Below are 18,726 nucleotides of genomic sequence, written 5' to 3'. Positions count from 1 at the left end.
ATAATTTGCACCTAAGCTTGCTAAAAAGATTCCGAAGGAGCACTGTGATATAGTCCAATGCCACTATTGTGTGCCAAGAAAACCTGAACCTCACCAGGGGTGTTTGGAGTTTACTCGCTCAAAGACAATTTGAAAAACAGTGGCAATTTACACACAGTTTCACTAAAAAGGGCCACAGTATGCCAGGGGTGCATCTCATTTAGCCTGTGATGGCCCACAAGAAACTGACACCTGTCTCGAGATGACAAGAATCGTTGATGGAGACGAGTGTAAGAAAGACTGGAACATGACAGTGAAATTTAGAGTGACAGGTATTGGGAGGTTGACTGGACCAGGGAGAGTGTCAGGATGAGGAGTTTGATAGGGATGTGAAAGGTGACAGGGGTGGGAAGTCTGATAGGGATTAGTAGTGTGACACGGATTGGGAGGATATCTATGTGTGAGATATGTATGTGATAGTTCTATAACGTGAACTTAGTTAAAAGGCAGCTGAGCACGTTCGGTATCAGGAATATAGAGAGTGAAAGGGAAGGGGACAGGGACTGGTAAAGTTTCAGGGACGGAGGGGGTACATCCAGCGGCGGCTCCTCCACCAAGGCAGAGTGTCACCCCACTGCTCCCAGAGTGGTGGAAAAAGGAAAAATAAAATGAGAATAACATAAAGTTATTATCATCTAATTTTTAGTACTGGCTACTAAGGGCAGGGTGGTGTGGGGTTGGGGTCACAGGGAAGAGGAAATATGTATGCACCATAAGTGCACATGTCAGTTTGGCCTGTTATCTTGGGTCGGCCAAACAGTCATGCATACTTAGCATTTCTCCACCTAGCAGTGCTGCTCTGCCGGTGGAGAACAGTCCCAAGGCTCCCAGGCACTGTGTGAGTGGCCAAACAGTCCACTCAGATCAATCATGATGCTGCTGTCATGCTGGTGACAACAGCGTCATGATTGGCTTAGGGGAGCCTGTACGCTGCCGGGAGCCAGGAAGAGAAGAGGATGGAGACGTAATCAGGTAAGTGATCTTTTTTTTTTTTTAATCCTCTCCCCTGCCCAACCTCACCATCCTCCATTCCGTAGTATCCGCCACTGGGTACAGCACAGTCACTCTCTATTGTCTCATGTCAGATTTCCTCATTCGCTGAATATCATGTCATTGATGAAAAGAAAAATCTGAGCACACCCTCTGCTGACACCTTGCCAATTCAGAGACAGCAGGGACCTCACCAAAGCTAAATAAGCCACAGCTGTCACTAGGCATACACCCCACACCTCATTCACTGTGCCCCTGCCCGCACCCATGCTTCAATGTACCCACCTTCTGCAAGGTGAGCCTCACCACAGAGATTATATATTTTTTGCAAGAGACTGGGTGGTAATTAGGTCTTTCCAAAGTCTACGATGTGAGCTGGTAATACCACAGGGCTAGTCCTTGACCTACCATGCTTTGTAATCGAAGTTAAAGATTTATCTGACACTACTAGCTCTGACCAAAATGCACTTATTGACATTGTGACATGGTCAAGGGGCATAGGGTGAGTCACTGAGGGAGTAGAAGTAAGTAGTAGGGTACCTGAATAAAGTTTCCAGAAATGCCAGATTTCAACTTACCTGGTACAATATACTGCACAGATCATGTTTGACATCGGATAGGCTTCATAAAATGTTTGTGTATACAGCACGCAGGTGGCCACATGCTTTGGTCCTGCCGTTAGATTGAATCTTATAGGACTTATGTCCTAACAAAGAAAATGTGATGCCAATCGCCTGTGACCCAAAATATGTATAGCAACACAAAAAGACAATAGAGAGAATGCTTAACATTGTCAAACTTTCACCCCCCCCCAGTCACAGATCGGGATTAAATCCATAGTTTTTTCTCACCATGCCATCCCAGTTTGGACCCAGCCATATGCAAATCAGTCTTTACCCTGCTCCCCATGGGAACAGTTCAGCCTGAACTGCCAAGCCAGGTCCTACCTGGACCAGAAACAGGCTTGATGGGACCGGTTTTGGGGTGAACAATGGATTTATCCCAGATCTGTGACTAGGGGTGAGTGTTTGATAAAGATCAGCATTACACCCATCATCTTTTTGTATTGATATAGTTACCCTAAGTGGGAAGGGTATGCCAGACATGGGCTAGCGTTCCGGACCACGTGGGCAGAGATATTGTGAGCAGAGAACAGCGTCGGAGGATCAGGGCGGTTCAGAGAACCGGAGAGGACCGGAGAAGCCGGAGAAACCGGAGACGCCGAAACCGGAGACGCCGTTCGGGGCGCTGCCGAGTTACCAGTAGCTTAAGGTACAAGGGAGGGGTAGGGGGCAGGGACACCCTCAGCAGCATACTGGCTGCTGCCAAGAGTGAGCTGGGAGCTACTGAGGAGGTGGCCTGGCCAGGCTGGGTGCAGCTTGTGGTTCTCCCGAGTCCCCCTGCTTGGCCCGTGGCCCAAACCAAAGCCCTCGCAACTGCCATGCCCGAACAAGGAGACTAAAACTCGGTCCTCGGCCCCCGCAACCCGTTAGACAGTTACAAAGTCAGTGGGAGTGGGCAGGGTCCCTCACCTCCGGAAAAACACACACAAAAAAATATTTTTAAAAAGTGCGCCCGCACGCCTGCTTGATTGCTTGCCTGTTTGCCAACATTGTTTCTCGCTCCATGCCTCTCCACTAGGAGGCTCTAAAACTAGAAAACTAGAAAACCCTGCCAGTGTGGGAGATAGCTTGCTGGGAGTAGGAAGGCTCAGGGACTCCAAGCCCCAGTAAACGTCACAGTACACATCACAGTTTTCCCTCCGCCGGACATACTATCCTTTTGCCAGGAGGCACATAGTCACTGCAGCTGCTGGTGGGCAACGCCCCCACGGTGTCCATCTTGGATCCCCCCGGCCACAGAGGCCCGCGTTCAAACCCCGTAAAGTTAAAAAGTTAAAAGGAGCAAAAGCGTGAAAAAAACACTGCTAAAAAAGCATCGCAGAGCCAACAGGCCACACCACCAGCCGCCATAAGTCCCTGACTCAACAGATAAAAGCGAAAAGGGCGACAGGCAGAGGGCATAAAGCCCATCACTGGTTCAGTGGCAGCCCCTATAGTGGAGACAATAGGTCTCAACGGGGGACTAGTCTCATCTTTATGAGTCTTTGGTACACCATAGATGATAGGTATACAGGTGTGACAGGGGGTAAGAAACTCAGCTTCTTTCTGGCAGATGTCACCTCTTTCAGCCGCTGCTTCAACAATCCTCAAGATTCTAAGTTTCAGATTGGGTTCTGGATTGGACAAGATCTTTCTATAGTGACTTTGTGATCTTAGGAGCTCATATATCTTACTAACATAAGTGCCTGTGTCAAATAGGACAATGCCGCCCCCTTTATCACACAGTTTGATACTTAAGTCTTTGTTATTTTTCAATGTGTGGAGGGCGATACTCTCCTCTCTTGAGGTATTGAAAGGGGGTTTCGGCACATATTTGATGGCCTTTTGGACTTTGGTAATGACAGCCTTTTCAAACACTTCAACCTCGGTTGCTACCTTGTCCAGTCCTGGGTTGAAACCAAAGGGACCATATAAAACCTATGATTTATGTTTCTGTCTGCCCCAACTGGCTAATCCGAATGTGAAGGCTGATGGTACATATTCTGTCATCCTAAAAAAAGATCTGTGTACATGAAAAACATCACTATTAATTATTTCCTGGTTACTGTGGTCCACTTATTTATGCACTGCCTTTGTTGCTACGAGTATGCATGGTTATGAGTCTGTTGATATGAATGGTTGAGTGAGTGCGGTGTGGGATGTTATTTGTCTCTTTTATCGCTTATTTATTACAGTATAATGTGAAGAGATAATTAATACATTTTGATATATTTTGAATTTCCGACTGTGGCATGCCTTTGTCCATTGCCCAGCTTTTTGGGTGTTCAATTATCTGCGACGTATAGCACATTTTGATTGATACAGGTAGAGAATTTCTGTATAAGTAGTCACCACCCACCACGCCAGTGCCAGGAATCAATCCGGGCGTGGGAGAGCCAAATAGCACATGCAAAACGTGACGTGATTTGCAATAGTGGTAGTGTACACCTTTAAAATTCACCACACTACGAACACAGGAATAAGTGACCACATAAGTCAAACAAAATCCAAGGAAAAACAAACCATATAGGGAAGATGAGATCAGGAAAGATCCACCAGGCGGCAACAAGAAAAACCAGGAAAAAAACCCTCCCAACGGTACTAACTCTTTCATCGGGCAAAAAAAGGAAGACGACCGGGCTGAGAGAGAGGCTAGTTTCGGCTCCAACTCCAGAACGAACACTTTTTAATTTGGCAGCAAAAATGGAAAACAGAAATTCTTCTTCCTAATATACCTAATGGCCGCTATTTATGCCCCAACGGAAGAGGTACCCAGCTTACCAAGTCCAATAATCCCAAATAAAATGGACAAAAAATGCCATCATAAGTCAGGATTGTCCGAACTACAGGACAAGACTACCTACGCGAATACAAGTCCTCCTCTTACTCAGACAGATAGCAGCAAAGCTCGTATAGAGAATTCAGCCCCACAGGGAACAATCTCAACAAGCAGACAGATAACAACAACCGCACAAGTGCATCAGAACGTACCTACGCAGGGTCAGAAAAATGAAATAGTAAGAAGTTCACACCTGGGCAACAAAGATGCTCTCACGGAAGCTCTTTCAGATAATGTTTGCAACTGATGTAGTTAAGTCTGGGAAACATCTTCCTACCGCTACACCGATGGGAAGAAAATCAGGTGGAAAGGGAGGGTAGCCTCCACCCCCCTAAATTTGACCCCCAGAAAAGACCCCCAAGAGGAAAATTCAAAAGATGGAAGCTCTTTAATAACAACTAATCAGATACGCCTGTCATCACTGATAACAATCTCATCAGTAAGCAGAATAGAGTCACTGCCGGGGTTACCAGGAATGTCCCCCCAAGAGATACCAATTACCCCATGGAGTAAAACCCTGTTAGGCACTCTAGAGCAAGCAATAAGGGTATTGAATTTTCAATCAGACAAAATGGAGGTGCAGATCGACCTAATCAATCTGATTGCAGAACACATTGCAGCAATAAACACAAAATTGGAATCAATTATGACCCTACTTAAAAACAGGAACAGCATAGAGGCGCAAGTAGGCAACCCACAACAATTGGTTTACTGTGGTTGCAGCAAAATAATTGATAAATTGGCCATGATCTCGGAAATCCTTACAGGCATACCAGGGGCAGTTCAACCAACGCGCAAAGCAGAATCTATAATTGTGCATCAACAGAATGATGAGAGCAAAGACAAAGAAGAGCTTCCAAAGACTACAAAAGCGACACAAGTCGAAAGTGAAAACAAAGAGGAAGCAGAAGTAGAGGAAATAGAGGAAAAGTCAGGCACAGGGGAAAATCAAGCCGAGGCAAAACAGACGTTCGTCAATTTTCGCAAACGGAAAACCAACAAGAAGGCAACAAAAATGCACCAGGAAAGCCAGGCCTAAGCTTAGTAATCAAATCGACCCAGGTTCCGGACAAATTTACTCTATATTCACTAAACAAACAACTTTTAGCAAAACAAAACAGGACTAACAAAGAAGTAACTTCAGATACCTCTCTTTCAGGGTCCAATCTATCTAATAACTCTGTCGACCTCAAAAAAATCACATAAAATTCAAGTGTATCCGTCTGATCAAGCTTCCAGCAACCAAGGGAAAAATAATTTGGTAGACACCAACATAATTAAACAAGAGCTTCATCAAGGGGTGCAAAAGCACAGACTTAGGACGGTGAGATCAGAATAAAAATAATTGATTAATTCAGCATACACTATCAACTAATCCAAGTCCCAGCTCTATGTACTGTGGGGACACCACCAAGCAACCTAAGAGGATACGATATCCCAGTGGCATTGAGGGGCTTCAGATACCTAGGCATATACATCACAATTGATCCGGCCCTATTCTATGAGACAAATCTGCTCGAGCCCCTAGCACGTCTTCGAGCTGACGTTAAGCACTTGCGCTCCCTCCCCCTCGCTCTCTTCGGACGTGCAGCCCTCTTCAAGATGCTAGCACTCCCACGCTTCCTATACGCGCTACAGAATACCCCAGACAAGATCCCTGACACCTATTTCACTAACGTTGAATGCGTCGTGCGCGCGTTACTATGGGACGGCCGAGCCCCGCGAATAGCCACCCAAAAACTTTACGGCAGGGTGGTACGACGGGGGTATTGCCCTACCTGACATTAAACTTTACTACCAAGCATCCCAACTGGTCGCAGTTAACAAATGGCCCCATGGGGCCCATGATGACCCAAATTTCCGCACTGATCGGTGGCTTATGGGACAGGGGGGGATACCAGAGGGCACTATATACGAATCCTCGGAAGTTAAACCTCACAGGGCCCACTGCGCGTACAGTGGAAACATGGCACAGGGTTAACAAACAAATGCGCTGGAACAACAAGCTTACACGAGTCACACCACTCTGGGAGCCAGACCGCTTGGGTCGCCTCAGCACCTGTCCAGGGTTCGACAAATGGGACCTTATTGGTATCTCAACAGTGGGAGATATGTTGATCTCAGGGAGGTTGACAACATTCGCAGAGCTCCAGCAAAAACACCAACTTGCACAGTCCGAAACATTTCGATACCTACAAATAAGCCATGCCCTTAAGGCAATCCTTCCCAAGGACGACCCTCTGCCAGAGGCTTCGCCTTTGGAAGACAGATTAATACTTGACCACATGTATAAAAAAGCCATCTCACTCACATTCAAAAAACTGCTGAATAACCGCCCTGACTCCCTGATACGCCTTAAGAGAATACTCGCTCTTTGCAGAGCCATAGGTTAGAGGTCTTTACACTTTTGGAAGACAGGGAGCTAGACGTCCTTGCGCTCACCGAAACTTGGCTGGAGGATTGCTCAGCGCCTGATCTAGTGGCGGCCCTCCCAGATAACTACTTGGCTATCTATTTTAACAGGGAGGGAGCCAAGAGAGGAGGAGGAGTAGCCCTTGTGTATCAGTCATGCCTCCGTGCCAATAGGTTCCTCTCTGAAACCCTTGGAGGAGCTGAGGTTATGGGGGTCAAGATCAGGAGGGGAGCGGTCTGTGTGGTGTTCTTGGTGGTTTATCGGCCACCTTGGACGTCGTCTGACTTCCCCACACTCTTTGTAAGCCTGGTCCAGGACCTGTGTACAAGGTATGATAAAATGGTGATCGTTGGGGACTTCAACTATCATTGGGAAAAATCACCGAAAGAGGGACAAGCATTACAGATCGAGGAGGCGGTCTCCTCTTTAGGTTTTACCCAACAGGTCAAGGGACCGACACATGAGAAAGGCCATGTGTTGGATTTAGTCTGGACCACCATGCCAGCCCAGGGTACCACGGAAATTCTCCCCTGCGCTTGGTCTGACCACTTTCTAATAAAGGGTAGACTTCTATTGAAGGGCCCCCTGTCCAAACCTGGGGAAGGCTGGAAAATGGCCCGAAAATGGAGAAACCTTGATGGGGAAAAACTGGTCCACCTCTTAGAACACCACCCTTCAGCCAAAGAGCAGGATACTAACGTAGATGCTCTTTGTGTACATCTCCAGCATAAATTGGGAAGTGCCATTGATGTGGTGGCACCTCTTCGCAGGATGAAGAAGGTGGCGAGAGGAGCCGGGGCGCCTTGGTATAATGACTCTCTTAGGGAGATGAAACGCGGGGTGAGGAAGAAAGAACGGGCATGGCGTAAAAAATACGACGCCATCTCCAAACAAGAATATGTTTCATCCTTAGCCCAGTACAAACTAGCTATACAATCAAGGAAGGCTGCTTTCTTTGAGGAAAGAATAACCACGGCAAGAAATCCGCAAAAAGAAATTTTTCGGGTCCTGGCGGAGCTTAGGGTGAACAAGGAGCAAAGCCCCGAGTTCACCCAGGAGGACTGCCAGAGGTTCCAGGATTTCTTCGTAAAGAAGATATCTGATATCCTGGACGAAATTGCGGAAACCGCACCCTTCGAATGTCCGCGGCTACCGGACCCTATCGCATCACTAAACATCCCACCATTAATTGAGCTATCTCCTATCTCCACACAGGAACTACTTAAAATCATGGGCCGAGTTAAATCAGGTTCCTTGGTGGACCCATGCCCTCCAGACATATTTAAGATGGCAATGCCAGGAATAGAGGAAGAGGTCCTGCATCTATTGAATACCTCTCTTCTTACAGGACTGATCCCCTCAGCTTTTAAAGAGGCCCGCTTGATCCCCTTGTTGAAGAAACCTGGAGCAGATACTAAATGTCTGAAAAATTTCCGGCCCATCTCCCAGTTGCCTTTCCTTGCTAAGGTGATTGAGCAGCACGTGCTTGCTCTATTATCGGGCCATCTAGAGAATAACAACCTGCTGGAGACCAATCAGGCAGGGTTCCGTGCTAATCATAGCACGGAACTAGTCATGCTATCCATTCTAGATGAGCTAAGGATGCGAGCTGATGGAAAAACACCGTGCGCCCTGGTACTACTGGATCTCTCCGCGGCGTTTGACACCGTGTGTCATAAACAGCTTCTGTCGCGGTTGAGAACCTTTGGCGTCGTGGGTACAGCACATGCATGGCTCACATCATTTTTGCAAGGTAGGACACAACGAGTGCAGCTGGGGGATCTACTTTCCACCCCTGCCCCGATTACCTGTGGGGTCCCACAGGGCTCTGCCTTGTCCCCCCTACTCTTCAATATTTACCTGCAGCCATTAATTGCTCTCTTGAACAGGATGGACTGCCTAGTGTACAACTATGCTGACGATACCCAGATAATTATCCGGCTGGATGATGGCCCAGGAGCATCCACTAGGCTACAGGACATATTAAAAACCACAGTCAATTGGATGTCCGAGAACTCTTTGAAAGTCAATCCGGACAAGACGGAAGTATTGCCCATTTCCATCTCGGGTAACCCTTGGAGCGAGAAATTTTGGCCTAGGGAGTTGGGTGCACCACCTAAACCGGCAGCTGCGGTTAAAAGCTTAGGCCTATATGTGGATAATAAACTTTCCATGGAAAAACAAGTTGCCACTGTAGTAGGCACTAGTATATGCCTGTTAAGGCAACTAAGGAAGATCTCTGCCTTACTTTCTTTCCCTACTCTGAGACACGTGGTCTCGGCCACAATTCTGGCTAGGCTGGACTACGGTAACTCCCTCTACTTAGGTCTACCACAGCGGTTGCTGGACAAACTACAGGGAGTTATGAACGATGCGGCTAGGCTAATATTCAAAAAACCCAGGACTGCCCATGCTTCTCCCTTGATGCAGGAGTTGCATTGGTTGCCAACTCGGCAGAGAATTGTCTTTAAAGGACTGTGTATCGCTCATAAGGCTCGGTATGGCAAAGCACCAAAATACCTTAAATCCCGACTATCCCCCTATATACCGGGTAGGACTCTGCGTTCGTCGGACGCCACTCTTCTGTCCCAGACCCGTTTCAAATTGTCCACGGTGGGCGGCCGCGCTTTCTCCAATACGCTCCCAGCTATATGGAACAAATTGGACCCAAAGCTCAGGAAGGAAAGTAATCTACTTTCCTTCAGAAAAAAACTAAAAACGGTTCTGTTCAAACAAGCATGGAGCAGATCTTAGGTACATAGTTGGTTTTCCAAGTGTATGCAACATCTTTCACGCTAATTTGGTCAGACTGCGCTTAGAGACCCCTGTGGTTATAAGTACGCGCCATACAAATTAAATAAATAAATAAATAAATAAAATAAGAGAAATTGGGAGTCGGCCCTAGGCGAACTTGACGATGATGATTGGCGTCATGCTCTGGCCTCTCCCAGGGAGGTGGCTATTCCTATGAGACTGCGCCTGGTTCAATTGAAAATCCTCCACCGAGTGTACCTGGATGCGGAAATCTTAGTCAAAATAGGTAGGAGAGACGACCCGCTGCGGCTTAGACACTGTCATCAAACGGGAACCTTTTTCTATATCATCTGGGACTGTCCTGCTGTGCGGACATATTGGGAAGAAGTCACCAAACAAATGGATAGGGCGGGAGGTAAGACACTAAAGGCCACCCCCAGCTCTGCTTATCGAATATCTGGGAAGCCACTGACCTCACACAAACTGAGAAAACGTAGGCCTCATTGGGATGGGCCATTGCTTAACAAAACATTGCACAGAAATGGGGGGTGGGGGTGATACCTACCAGGCGTGATTGGGTAGCAGATATGGACAGAGCAACGATAGCTGAAAAAGATGTCTTCAAAAACAGGGGATGCCCCAAAAAGTGGGATCGTAAATGGGGTGGGTGAAATAAATACAGAGGTGATATCTGCCTGTCTCCGACACTTGATCTACGGCGTGACCGGCTCCAAAGGGTACACATATCTGACATCGATAATGTGATTCTACATGGGGATGAGTAACGTAAAATGTCTATAACTTGACTATTGGACGATATATGTATGTGTACTATGACCTCAGAACAAGGCTGTACTCCGATTAATGATTGTGTCTGTTATCAAAAATGTGATCTTGTGTGGTGATGTGTAACGTGATTCCTTAATGCATCTCCTTCTATATTGTGACCTAGATATATAGCTGTAATACAGTTTTATGTTTTATTTTTTGATCAATAAACAGTTTATAAAAAAACGAAATTGAGTAATAATGAAGAAGGGGCAGCAAGAACCCCATGGGACCATATAGCAACAGCACCTTCAGGTCGCAGAGACTTAAGCCAAGAAAAGGAGGCATAAAGAATAAACATAAAAAAGCTGGAAAGGAAAACGAATAAACCTGCCAAAGCAGAAGAAATATCAGGGGTAAATTTTCCAGATGAAACAAAAGACATGGAAATAAAGCAGCCAATTTCTGATATCAGCATAAACAGGATGGTACGCACCTGCAGGTTTTTTTCCACAGAGTCTAAACTTGAGACCCCACGGGTACCAACATACAAAAAACCCGGGAACCTGGAGGACAAAACTGACGAAGGAAATTTCACTGCCTTATCACAAAAAAGGGTTCCCAAAGAATTTGCTGGCCAAGAAAATCAAACTGGCCCTGAAGCACACAATATTCAAAAACATCGAACAGCCAAAGACGAGACCACAAAATCTTTAAACCACACTAGAGACCACATCAAAATTGATATTTTGTGCCAGATTACCCAACCAAAGGGAGTCAAGACATGCTGAACCGAAGGAATTTGTTAACACTGTTCAAAGACATACCGGAACTAAAGGGTATAACATCACAAGATCTTTTAGCCGCAGAATTCCAGCAAACGGCATCTTCCCCAGATACAGAAGAGACTTTGACTACTTGGATCTCTAAGGAACTAGTGGACCAGATCAACGGGACCAGAACAACATTTGAAGCCTGGGGAATCACTCTAAGGCTCCACAAACTGCAAAAATATCCATATCCCCTTTTAAAAAACATTGAGGTACCAAAAATGGGACAAACCACAGGGAAAGGCCAAAAATATTGCCTGCGGGGCACTAGAAATACCACACCGCCCACACATAAAAACTCAACCCAGAAAGATTTAACTTTTAAGTCCACCAAACTTCGAATGTCAGCCCGGTAACAATCAGGACTGGTCATGGGTGCCAATGGCCCTGAGCAAAAAATGTACCTGATGAAAATCCACAGACAGATCCTGATGACACCGCGGGGGTGCACTCAGGTGCAAATAATGGGGACAAAATTAAGGCCTGTTCAAGGAACATCCATGGTTTTAGAGAAACGGGCCAGGACACAATTAAGATCTGTTCATGGAACGTCCACGGCTTCAAAGTAATGGGCCAAGACCATGAAACCTTGTCCTTCCTGCAAAACCAAGATCTAATACTACTCCAAGAAACATGGAATTTGAAACCACCCTCAATCCCGGGTTATACAGAACATCATATTTTGGCAGAAAAATGTTCTAACATCCAAGGGGGTAAAACACGGCTGGTTAACAGAAGAATTAGGCACAGGATAAAATTGGTTGAAAGTGTTAAAACTCACTGGTAAACTTCCCTCCAACGAGACAAGTTGGCAATTAATACTAATCAACGTATATATTCATCCTGAGAAAAAAGACGAAGAAAGAAAAATTCCTTACCTTGGTGAACCTGATAAAAGGGCTGCAAAGGACCCACGAACATAGTAACCTGATTATTTCAGGCGATTTCAATAGTAATCTCATCATGAGTAAACAGAACAGAAGGAAGAGGAAAGAAGACCCGGGAAACCAAATAATAAATCGAGAGTTGGAAGCACTAGGCTTAATAATGCTGAACTGAAGCGTAATAGGAGACAGACCAGCTGCCATTACGCACCTGAGCGGAAATAGTCAATCAATAATAGATTTTACCTTTGCTAGTAAAAACCTCATCCACATGATTGATTCCTTTCAAGTCTGTCCACACCCAGAAAGTGATAATTTTCCGCAAATCGTGAAGATTAACATCAAGCTGGTTCAGTTACAAAAATTAAAGACCTAAGTTCAATACCCAGAAAAGTAGAATTTGTGGATAATAAAGTGGCGAGGATCAGACATAAAGGCAATCATGGACACAATTTGAAATCACGTGCCAAGGACATTGAAAGAACAAGAAATAGAAATAGTAAAACATTGGGAACATTTGGGTCAAGTCAAGTTATAAAAAAATCCCAGTCATTCCCGGACGCCAGAAGAAAATAGAAACCAGGAATGACCCATGGTTTAATATTAATCTGTGAGACCAGAAAAGAAGCATCACAAGAGAAGTGAGACTTCAGGCAGTGGCCGCAAGAATGGGGATAATAACAGCAAGTCAAAGGAAATACGGAAAAAATACAAGGAAAAAGGCAGGGAAGCAAAAACAGAGTACAAGGAAACCATTTGGAATAAATTACTTTGGGCAAGTAATTTGCCAACATGCAGGGAATTCTGGGCAATAATAAATAATTTGACTAAGGGACCAAGACTCCAAATTGAAGCAGGAATATGCGAAGAAACATGGAAACAACATATACGAAAAATGGACAATAACACGGAATACAATAAGCACGCTAAGAAGATCATGGGCCTTGAAGCATCACAAGAGCAAAGGCACGGGGAAGTAAAAATCAGACCCCATCCCCAGGAAGATCGTCACCAGATAGAATCAGAGATAAGTAGTAATGGACAAAATATTCTAACTGATGCCAAACAACTAAGAGGAATAATAAAAAAACTAAAAATGGAGGGGGCAGCAGGGCTGAACGGGCTCCCAAATGCTCTATCTAATCAAGCACCTGACTTCTGGGCAGACTACCTTACGCCCCTTTTCAACTACATATATAGACAGAATAAGTTACCAAATTCCTGGAAAGGGAATATAATCCACCCAATTTTTTAAAATGGAAATTGCAGCCAGCCCAAAAACGATAGACTGATATCCCTAAATGACGTAGAGTCCAAACTATATGCATCATGCATCCTATTCCACCTTCATGACTGGATAGAGGAGAAGAGGAGAAGAGTGTAATTCCAATGTTCCAAACAGGTTTTAGGTCAGGAATGGGAACAACTACAAACCTGGCAACTCTGGCAATTTTAACAGATAAGGCAGTAAGAAGAAAAACACGATTACTTGCATGCTTCATCGACCTGAAATCAGCGTTCGATAGAGTGACCAGAAATCGACTATGGGAAAAACTAAAAACTTGGGGGCTACCAACTGAATTACTAGATGCAATGGTCGCCCTCCACAGCGAAACCTGGGTGAGAGTGAAACTAGGTGACGGGAGCATAGTATCAGCCGGGATAAACACCCAGCATGGCCTAAAACAAGGCTGTGTTCTGGCACCGAGTCTATTCAACTTGTACCTAGCAGACATAACCAAACACATGCTATCATCTAAGAGTCATCCACCCATCCTGGCCAAAAAGCCAATCCCATATTTACAATACGCAGATGACATAGTGGTGTTGAGCCAAAGTCCGATTGGACTGCAAAGAACAATAAACAACCTGGTAATCTACCTCAACCAGGAAAGTTTGGAGTTGAATAAAAAGAAAGCGAAGGTCGTACACCTGGTGGATCCTAAGAAAAACAAGTCCAAATGGTACGTCAACGGTGACCAAGCTTCGTACAAATACCTGGGCATAAAACTGGGGCGGGGCACAACATAGAAGGACCAGAAAACGGAATTAAGAGCTAAAGCCCAATCACTAATCTTCGCCTTTAAACTGCTGAATAAAAAAATGTGCTGCCTGGACTATACCCACCTCCTAAAAGTGATGGCAGCACAAACATTACCTACCCTGTCATACTGCCTTGAAACATGGTGTGATAAGGAGTCTGAGTTGTTGAATGACCTTCAGACTAAGGTATATAAGGCCGTCTTTAGTCTCTCCAAGTCTACATCCCCCGCACAGGTTCAGTTAGAATTTGGTCTCCAGAACCAGAAATTTTGAAGCATGAATTCCTTTGTTAAGCTGTGCCACAAATTCCGATTATCTGAACCCGGCTCATTGAACACCTTATGCTGGGCAGAGATCAAGGCTCAAAGGGACCAAGAAATATCCACCACATGGGGTGCTTACTTGCAAAAATCCGTAGAAGAACTGGACATTCAATCAGCATGGGATAGCATGGAAGAAAGGGCAAAACTCAATAGGGTTTGCAACAATTCTGCAAAGAAGAAATCCCTCTTGGAAGATAAAAAAATCTTGACCAAACGACGACATGCATGGACAGTGATATACTCCTACACACACGTAAAGCCTCAAGCTTATCGATCAGCCCACTTTCGCACTGAGATAAAAAAGAGCTTCATCCAATATTGTTTAGGAATGCATGACCCGAAGGATCTTCTGCCATCATGGAAAAGCAAACAACAAGCAGCGAACTGTCGATTATCCGGTTATTTTAATGAAACAATAACTCATTGTGTGCATGCCCTGCAGTTAAGGATTTAAGGAAATCACTTTTAAAATCTATTTTTAATGATTTAAACATTAGCACATGCAGACAAGCTGTGATCTGCTGGATGAAGGGCCTATCTAATATCTTGACTTGCCGAGGCGTAAAACTTTTCATACAAATAAGGAAACTCCTCTGGCAAGCTTACTCAGAAAACTAGAATGCTAGCCGAAGGAACAGTTTTATTTTTTTTAAAAACCACAAAAAAAAAAACTGCGGAAAGTAAAGATAAAATAAGGAACGTGCCCCAACGCAGACATATTAGATAAAGTTTTTACTGTATATAGTGTACCTTAATTAACAGCACATAGCATGGCTGTAATAAGGAAATAGATAAATTGGAGCAAACCTTAAAAGGGTTATAGTATTACTGCTTTTATACTTTATATCGTTATATAATCAAGGGATTTTAGGCGCTATTTATAATTGGATAAATCCACACTAGGTTTTGAAGCAGGAATAACATTTTACTGTACCTCTTGCTTTTAAGGTTTTAAAATGTTTGTATGGGATTTTATTAACCATACACATAAATTAAGATTGATTGGGTCCCATGCTCACTGTGCCACTGGATTCAAGCTAGCCTGGCTGATGAGGGGTGATAACCCAAAACTGGTCCCAGGATGCGTGTTTTCGGTCCAGAGAGGACCTAGCTTGATAATTCGGGCTGGACTGTTCCCATGGTGAGCAGGGTTAAGGCTGATTTGCACTTGGTTGGGTCCAAACTGTAGTGGCATGGTGAGCAAAAAAAAGATTGATTTAACCCAGATCTGTGATTGGGGGTGAGTTTTTGACAATGTTTAGCATTCCGCTCATCTTTTTTTTGTGTTGCTGTAGTTGCTCTAAGTGGGAAGAGTATGCTCAGACATAGGTCCCATGCTCACAGTGCCACTGAATTCAAGCTTGCCTGGGTGATGAGGGGTGATACTCTGAAACCGGTCCCAGGATGCTTGTTTCCAGTCCATGGAGGACCTGGATTGGCAGTTTGGACTGGACTGTTCCCATGGGGAGCAGGGTCAAGACTGATTCGCATTTGTCTGGATCCAAACTGGGGTGGCATGGTGAGCACACAAAAAACAAGTTTGACAGTGTTCGGTGTTGCGTCCATCATCTTTTTGTGTTGCTATAGTTACTCAAAATATGTATACAGCACTTAATGAGCACACCAAAGAAAAGCATAGCTCTGTGTAGACCAAAACTACAAAATTTCATAAAACTCTTGCACCTAACCAACGTCACTTGAGTGCTGAAAGACGTAAATACTTGATTATTTGTTTAATAAAAATCATTATTAAAACCAAGACAAAACCCCCACATAATGTACAGTTCATAAATAAAAAAAGCAGTGCTAGAGAGCCAATACTTGTGCAAAAATATATTATTGCATACATGTCCATGCTTGACTCGTCTCATGAGTAAAGTGCAAAATGAGTTGTTGTATAAAATTGCGCTCAGTTGATTGAAACGGTCTTAACAATTTGCAAATCCTCTTTTCCAGTTGCATATCTATGTGGAAGTGCTTAACAATTAATAGAGCAAATTGAAATTTTCAATGAAAATTAGTTTGTGCATAAAAACACTATCCAGAATCTACACTTCAGACATATGAAGAGACAGGATACGTGTTTACCTTCAGGTTGTCACTTCGCTGTGGTACATACTGGCATGCCCATGTACAGTTTCTAAAACTTAACTAGAGCTCAGTGTAGATTTGTGGATCTTGCCTTGCCTTTGGCCAACAGATAACTTACTATGGAGGGAAAGACCAATAGCGCCTCACAGCATGTGAAATGGAAGGAGGAGCTTACTTTATGGGTCAAAGCAGAGAGCGCTCACCAACTTACCTTAAAAGAAAGGGGGTAGGAAAGTAAGGGTGAAGGAATGGGGTATGTTGTTGGTGAAATTGGCTACTAAAACAAGAAAGACCTCTTTAAATATAGATGAAATTGTACATAGCGAGAGTATAATAGAAATGTCAAATATTTTCCGGATCTCTGAACATCAAGATTAACTAAAACGAATTACACCTAGATTTGTGTTTTTGACTGACTGCAGGATGGGAGGAGTCATTGTACAAGATGGTGAAGGAGGGTTAGTTTTTTGGATTGATGCAAATGTAGGATTATAGTTAAAATGGAATCTCGGTTGCTAAAAAGAAAATTATTCCATGCTGAGATTGCGGTTTATGTTGTCAGACTGCACTTGATGCAATATACCATGATTTAAAGTATATGCTCCCCAGAATTATTTTTAAAAACAAACAATTTGTGTGAAGTCCAACCTAGATTGCCATGGCATTATTTGTGAGTGGGAATTGCTGAGGAGACAGATATCGTGTTTAAGGGGTAGTCCAAGGTCATAGACTGGCCAAAGTGATTGATTAATTGCCCAATACAATCATCCTGAAAAGATATCATTAGCACACTTTGCAGAGGATTACTTTTTTTCATAATTCCAAACTCTTAAACCAGACACCATTTACAGCTGATCTCAAATTTTGCTTGGAGCTCAGAATGAGCTATATGAGGTTAAATATAGCACACGCTATGTTAGCTGAAGAGCAAAGAGCAATGCATTGATTGCAACATTTCAGAATGAGAATAAAATGCAAGCAGAAGTACCATTAGATCTGTAATATTTTGCTGAAATAGCTTTGGGAGAAAGTATACCATGATTAAAGAACGGTATATCCAAGCTGTCCTGTAAGCAAACATATGGTGACACAGCAGCTATAAATTAGTGAACATAAAGCGTATTTTGCATCCAAAGTTAGTGTCTGATTTGAAGGTACTTTGAACTTCGTAATGGTAGTCTGGGATGTACTTAATCAAAGTTGTTTGTTATACTATCATACACAAAAATATCATTTGACGTAAATATTGTCTCCTAAATATAATCTGTAAAAGTATCATCCCAATGAAGGGGTGATGTTTTATTATTAACCTCGGTGATGCGTTAATTTTGTAGACAATATTTACGACACAATATTTATGTCAGACAATATTCTGATAAAGATATACTTGTTCCACACCTTCAATTATAAGAAAATGTGTTATGCTTAACTCTCTTTAGAGTACTACTTACATATAGTGCATTCCCAAACTTTAGGCCCTCTTTCTTTGCTTTCAGATATGATGGCAGGTGCTAGGTTGTTTTTCTTGGGTTTATGTTTTGTGCATTAATAATAATTTTTGTGACTATTTACCTTCAATTCTGCATATATAGGTTGAATTAACATGATTGCAGGTGATTTTTTTTATATGATGCCAAGAAGTGTGTTATAGTGATGCCACATTTTCTGTTACATGCCATCTTGTACTAGATAGATGCCATCTCAGTGACACACTTGTCTTCCCCTGTGTGCAACTTTTCCCCAAAGGCTCCACAGAGCACAGTCAGACTGATGTATAATACTTCGATTCGACTGTTGTGTATACATTGTTTTTAATGAACTTTCTCCTGTTTCCCATGACTTAGTGACCCTTGACCCCACCAGGTAGGTCTTTCCCCCTCCGCATAGCACCACCTGTGTGTCCCTGTCCCAGCTGCCGCCGCTGCTGAGGAAGTTCGAGGCTACCACCTGCGCCTCATCCCTGGTGGCCAGTGGTAGGCCGTAGGTTTGTTAATCTACTACCCCCCCACAGAGACACCAGAAAGTAGGCCAGCTGGTTCACCCCAGAACTCCTTGCCTTCAAGCAAGCCTGCCGGAAACTAGAGAAGGAATGGCACAGTGAACAAACTCCGGACAGCCACGCAGCACACAAGGACGCCATCCTCAACCAC

This window comes from Triturus cristatus, chromosome 4_1, assembly GCF_964204655.1.
Source record: "Triturus cristatus chromosome 4_1, aTriCri1.1, whole genome shotgun sequence".
Taxonomy (NCBI): Eukaryota; Metazoa; Chordata; class Amphibia; order Caudata; family Salamandridae; genus Triturus; species Triturus cristatus.
Note: the sequence above shows the minus strand (reverse complement) of the source record.